Source organism: Rattus rattus, chromosome 6, assembly GCF_011064425.1.
Source record: "Rattus rattus isolate New Zealand chromosome 6, Rrattus_CSIRO_v1, whole genome shotgun sequence".
NCBI classification, from domain to species: domain Eukaryota; kingdom Metazoa; phylum Chordata; class Mammalia; order Rodentia; family Muridae; genus Rattus; species Rattus rattus.
In genome coordinates this window covers 19,943,018-19,949,448 of record NC_046159.1, presented here as the reverse complement: position 1 = coordinate 19,949,448, position 6,431 = coordinate 19,943,018, and positions in this window count along the sequence as shown.

Genomic DNA, 6,431 nt, shown 5'->3' with positions numbered 1-6,431 from the left:
CCACAAGCATAGCATGTGCGTCTCCTCTCACAAGTGTGATAATTTAAAACAAACAAACAAACAAACAAACAAACAAACAAACCAAAAATGCCAAAGCAAGGCAGCTGCTTTGCTCCCGCACCAGGTTTCCTGGTGCAGAGGTAGAAGACAGTATTTTGTCTTTTCTGACAAAAACACACCATATTTGCTATTCTTTCTAGTAGCTGACGTCTGGTGGGGGAGAGGCTGGGCCCATAGAACCCTGAGACATTGGGACTCCTGGAGGAATGAGACCCGAGAAGCCCCTGGGAAGACTCACTGTGAGCACTTGAAAGAGGCCTGGCCACTTGCCATGTGAACAGGTAGCATTGGCCCACCTGAGGAAATCCGCACCCATGCATGGGGATCTGCCTTGCAGGGGAGCTCCAGGGCCTAGCCAATCACAGCAGAGCCCCTTGGTGTTTGAGAGAGAATTAGGGGATTGGCCCTGGTCTGAGACATTTTCATTGCCCTCTCTCCCCTTGGAGTGAAGAGCACTCTGCTTCTCCTTCAGTATTACTTTGAGTGTGCACATGTGCACACAAGTGCACAGACACACCCAAGGAAAGTAAGTGGCATCTCACATTCTTCCCCACTGCAGACAAGCAGCACTGATGATGTTCACAACTGCTGTCACTAATGGAGTTCACAACTGCTGTCACTAATGGAGTTCACAACTGCTGTCACTATTGGTGTTCACAACTGCTGTCACTAATGGTGTTCACAACTGCTGTCACTAATGGTAACTCACAACTGCTGTCACTAATGGTGGCTTACAACTGCTGTCACTAATGGTGGCTTACAACTGCTGTCTAATGGCCCTGGCAGGTGGCATGAGCAATGGCAAGACCTTCCTGGGGGCTTCAGGCTGGCCTGTCATGTGCCACCATTTCCCAGCAAATGCCCTGGGTTGAGGGCACTGCGTCTCCACAGTGACTGAGAGGCTGTCAGAGGAAAGGTGCACAGGGAGCATGAAGCTCTTTTCTGCCTAGCCATAAACACGCAGGGATGGCTTGCTACGCTTTCCCGTTTCTACCTCTGGTTGGAACGAGTCCAGCAGGAAGGAGAGAACAGATGTGGGTCCAGGCAGGGACTTTGCATAAGGCATTCTCATCCATCCTGTCCATCAGCCAGGGGCAAACGCTGCCATGGCAGTAAGACTCTCACAAAGCCAGTGCACTGCTTTTCTCATCTATCGCTGGGACAAAATGCCTGACAGAAATAACCTCCGAGAGGAAAGGTTTGTTAGCGCTCACGGGTTCTGAGGGATTTCAGAGCATCACATCTGGGAGACAGCAGTCTGTGGCAGTGGGAGCGTGTGGTAGCAGGTTGTTCACATGGTGATCGACAGGATGCAGAGACTGACACCAGGGGTCAGCATGATCTTCAATGACTTCCTTCCTGTAGATGGCCTCCACTTCCCGAAGGCTCCACGGCCTTTGAAATAGAGCCACAAACTGAAGAGCAAACATTCAAGACATAGACATGGGGAAGATATTTCAGATCCAAACCGTAACAGCCAACCAGAGCCAAGAGGTTAGTATTTCCATGATGAAGAGTACTGAAGAACTGCCACTGGTCCGTGGGGTGTTTTGTTTGTTTATTTTGTTTGGGGTGTTAAGGGTTAAACCCAGAGCTTCCAGCGTTAAGCAAGTGCTCTATCACTGAGCCACATCTATCAGCCTTCCGAAATCTCTAACTGCTCTAGGAAACCCTAAGCTGGCATCCAGATATCACACTCAGCACGCTTGTCCTGGATGGCCAGGAGGCAACATGGCTGAGTCCTTAGGAAGTGGCATAGGCCTTGCTATGAACTATATCTTCATATATTAAGGGTATATCCAAATTCCAGGAATTCAGTGTAGAAAGTCCGAACAGGAATCAGACAAAAGACAAGGGGCTTCCTGATGTCATTAAGCTACAAATGTGGGCAGCTTCTCACTTTAACAACATGGCGCAGGGCTTCCCTGGCCATAACTAAGTTCCAAAACTCTGTACCCAGAAAACAAATTCTGGGCAACAGGTGCTGACCACAAGATCCAGTCAAGAGCTCCCTCAACAAGTCACCTCTCTATGCTATGCCCAGAGCTGCAGAGAGGGACCAGTCCATGTCTTGAGCCACCCCAGAAGCATCCTCAGCTCTGTTAGCCTCTGGGGGTGCAACGGGGCATTTCTTATGGGGACCTTCAGACAAGGGGCCTGGCCCCGCAGGCAGGCTTCATAGTATTGCTTTTCTTTCTTCTGGTAAGGAGACACCGGGCCATCTCATGACTGTCATGCTCAGCAAATCCAGAGAGCCTCGCCATCTTGCTGAAGGCTTGAAGGGATGGGCACAATGTCAATATTTTTGTGTCTGAATGACATTTATTTAATCCGACTTCTGTGGATTATTGAATGGTGATGCTGAGCCAGCTGGAGCTGAGCTGAGGCCCTGGATGCCTATCCAGCAAGCTCTGTTCAGCGCTCTCTCTCTCTCTCTCTCTCTCTCTCTCTCTCTCTCTCTCTCTCTCTCTGTGTGTGTGTCTGTCTCTGTCTCTGTCTGTCTCTGTCTGTCTCTGTGAATCTCTCTGTCTCTATCTCTGTCTCTCTGTATGTGTCTCTCTGTGTCTCTGTCTCTCTCTGTGTCTCTGTGTGTCTCTCTGTCTCTGTATGTTTCTCTCTGTGTCTCTGTCTCTCTTTCTCTGTGTCTGTCTCTGTGTGTTTCTCTCTGTCTCTGTCTGTCTGTCTCTGTCTCTGTGAATCTCTGTCTTTGTCTATCTCTGTCTCTCTTTGTGTCTCTGTCTCTCTGTGTGTCTCTGTCTCTGTGTCTCTGTCTCTCTGTGTGTCTCTGTGTGTCTCTCTGTCTCTGTCTCTGTAGGTCTCTCTGTGTCTCTCTCCACATCACCCTCCTGTGTTCCTGGCTTTCAGCCAGGGTGATGTTTTCTGTGGACCCTACCTTTCCTTTGGGGACTCAGTATTTGCACTGGTCCAGAAATAAGCTGGACCTTCATACCTTATTATTATTTTTATTTTGTGTCTGTGTGTGTGTGTGTGTCTGTCCGCATGCATCTGTTCACAGTGTGTATGCCTGGTGTCCACAGAAGCCAGAAGAGGGCATCAGTTCCCCTGTAAATGGCTGTGAGCTGCCATGTGGTTGCTGGAAATCAATCCTGGGACCTCTGGAAGAACAGCCAATGATCTTAACTGCTAAGCCACCCCTCCAGCCCCTCTAAGTTTAAGAGTGTGCACTCATCATATAAAGAGAGGTTATGTCATATTGTGGTCATTCCTCTCATGTCCTCTTTCTTCTCTGTCATTGGTTCCTCCTCCCTTTTATATCTCCTTATAGTTTTATTTTTTAATAAAATCTAGATTACACGTACCAAAAAAAAAAAGTGTGACATTTGTATGAACCTGTCTTGTTTACTACCATGACCCAAACATTTTCTGGCCAACATGACTTTTGTTCTTTTAAAAATTTTTAAAGATTTATTTTCATTTTTATGTGTATGCATGTTTTTCCTGTATGAAGACATTTCCACCAGATGTGTGCCTGGTGTCCACAGAAGTCAGAAGAGGGGCGTCTAGAATTGTGAATGGTTGTGAGCCACCATGTGGTGCTGGGAGCCAAACCTGGGTCCTCTGCAAGAACAGAAAGTGCTCTTAACCACTGAGCCATCTTCCCGACTTCCGTGATTTTGTTCTTTATGTTGGATGACGCTTGGTGGAACATAAATTCTTTCATGGCATCTTCACATATCTGTATGGTGGCCATTATTCTCGCTTTGTGGATGGCAAAGTCAAGACAAGTTCAGAGTCTTGCTGGGGCTCCCAAGGACACCAAGTGCAGAGCAGAAAGTGAATCCAGCTCTTCTAATTTCCATGACAGCTTTGCCCCTCTCCATGGTTATTTCTCTACTGGCCAAACCTAGGCGTGCAGACAAGGGAGGTGTCTGGGGTCTGGAGGATCTGAGGATGCTAGTGGGAGTGTTGTACAAGACAGTACAAACACAGAGATGTGGCTATGCCACACAAGAACTTCTGCCACCTCTTGCAGTCAGGGCCAGACAATATGATCTCTCTCGCTGGGGTTCATCTTTAGTGTTAACGTGACTGGGTTTAGAATCAGCATGGAGACAACTGTGGACATGTCTATGAGGATGTAATGAGAAGACCCACCCTGAATGTGGATGGCCCCATTCCACGGGTTGGGACCCTGAACCTCACTAAAAAGAGAAAGGTATATTGAGCACCAACACTCATGCTCTCTGCTACCTGACGACAAGCACAGTGCAGCCAGCTCCCTCACGTGCTGCTGCCATGCATTTCCTTCTAGGACGGGCTGCACCCAGACTGTGAGCCCAAAGGAACTCTTCCTTCCTTAAGGTGCTTCTGTCAAACAAATAACACATCTACCGGTGCAAATGACTAGTCCCCTGCCTGTCCACACTGAGTGTGATGTGGGGTAAGTGGCAATGCTCACCCACAAGGAGTTCTAACTAACCCCCGCAGCTCGTCTCCTGTCTAAATCCCTGCCAGTAGGCTGTTCCTTCTCAGCCAAGTATGTCAGTGAAGGCCAAGGCTAAATATCTTGATTTGGGCTTAAAACCTCAAGCTCTATTGCTTTTGCATAGAAGTTTAGGTTCTTGACCTGGTTTGTGAGCTTGTACTGAGAGGGACCTCTCCCTCCAGACGCTCCCCTTCTATCTGCTGCGGTCATACACTTGCACCCCTGGCCAAGTTAGCTATTCTTTTATATTAGCCTCAACAGAATCTTCTCTAGAAAGCCTTTCACAAGACAAGCTGGGGGTCATAGCTTGACCTCCCCACAGTCATCCTGAATCCTGAGAATACCATTACTAGTGTAACTGAGCGATCTCTTACCCCCACCCCCCATTAGACAACTGGCTCTCTGGGCAAAGGTCGGCTGTAGGTGGATGTCATTATGCAGGTGAAGGCAGGTACAGGATAGAACAAGGACGTCATTGGATGAGAAGGAAGGATGGGCAGGAGAGAAGTTTTAGGCAAAGGAGACCAGAGTGAGGAGGAGGGAGCTGAGAGAACATGGCAGTGGATGTTAAAATTTCTCTCTGCACATATTACAGGTTGTTATAACTATTCTTAAGGGATGGATGTGTACAGAATTTTGTGTCGTTCAGATGTGCAAATTATATCTTATAATTGGATCAGAGGATGTCTGTGAATGTATTGTGGATTGAGAATTTAACACATAAATCTGATTGTTGGGTTACAGTTTGTTGAGCCTTGATTTTACCAGGTAGCTGGGCATTTGTACTTTGGCAGGGAGCTGTGACAGGCCAGCCACCGCTGGACTTCGAGAACCATGATTTTACCAGGTTGCTGCAACCAGAGAGTCTTCGGCTAGCAGAGAGCCGCCAGGAGAGATGCTAATCTGAGATCAATTAACACTAGTTCCAATGGCCCATTGAAGCTGGAACTGGCAACCAGCAGGGTAGGTGCCAGAAACAGTCCCATTGCTTTTTCATTTTTACTGCAACAGTCGGCTCTGCGACATCCAGCCCTTGGAGTAGGTATTAGGTGCAAGTTTGAATTCATGTCTGTGGGTGACTTGACATCTCCTCTATGCTGTCCTGGTCTGGCCCTCAAGGTCTGGTAGCACTGTCTGTGGGTGCCAGGCCTGTTTGGCTATCCTTCCTGAGCTGGTCTTTCTTGTCTTCACTGAGCACGGAGGGGAGGCTGTTCTCTCACATCACAGGTTAATGAAGGATCAATCAAGAGGTCTCCAGAGTGATCTAAGCCACTCATTCCCATGATCCTCTTGACTTTATACCTGTCATCAGAAGACTCCAGAAACCCCTGACTATCCTGGCATGGCTCACTTACCCAAGTAGCAACAAAGGGGTTACTGTGCCATAGTGAACCACCAGTAGACAGACAGCACAGTGACCTGGCAGATACCAGCAAATGTGGCCACACCCTGGGACAGGTGTAGGAGCAAATGGGACAGATGAGAAGTGGCTTCCTTGCTAATTCCTATGACCCAGCTGACCCTTCACTGATTATCTGACTCCTTCCTCTGGAGAAGTCTAGGGAGGGTCACAGGGACTCTAGCTAGGCCTTTGGACTTTATCCAACACTCGAGGTAAAGTCCTGAAGATGTGGGAAGCAGAGCACTGCAGGTTGATGCTCTGGGACAATGTGGAGTCAACCTGGCCGCTCCCTTGAGGGAGGGGACACTGCTGCACATCTGGAGGGGTTTGGAGCGACCTTACCTCTATCTCATCCTGTAGATGTCTGCCCTTGTCCTATCCCTGCCTCCTCACTGGAGATAGTGGCACTTGGTGACTCAGGGCAAAGGGAACTCTGGGCTGCCTTCATCTGCCCCAAAGACAGAACCCAACTGAGGCAGCAGGAGCCTCTGACACCAAGAGGCATGGAGGCCCTCAGGAATG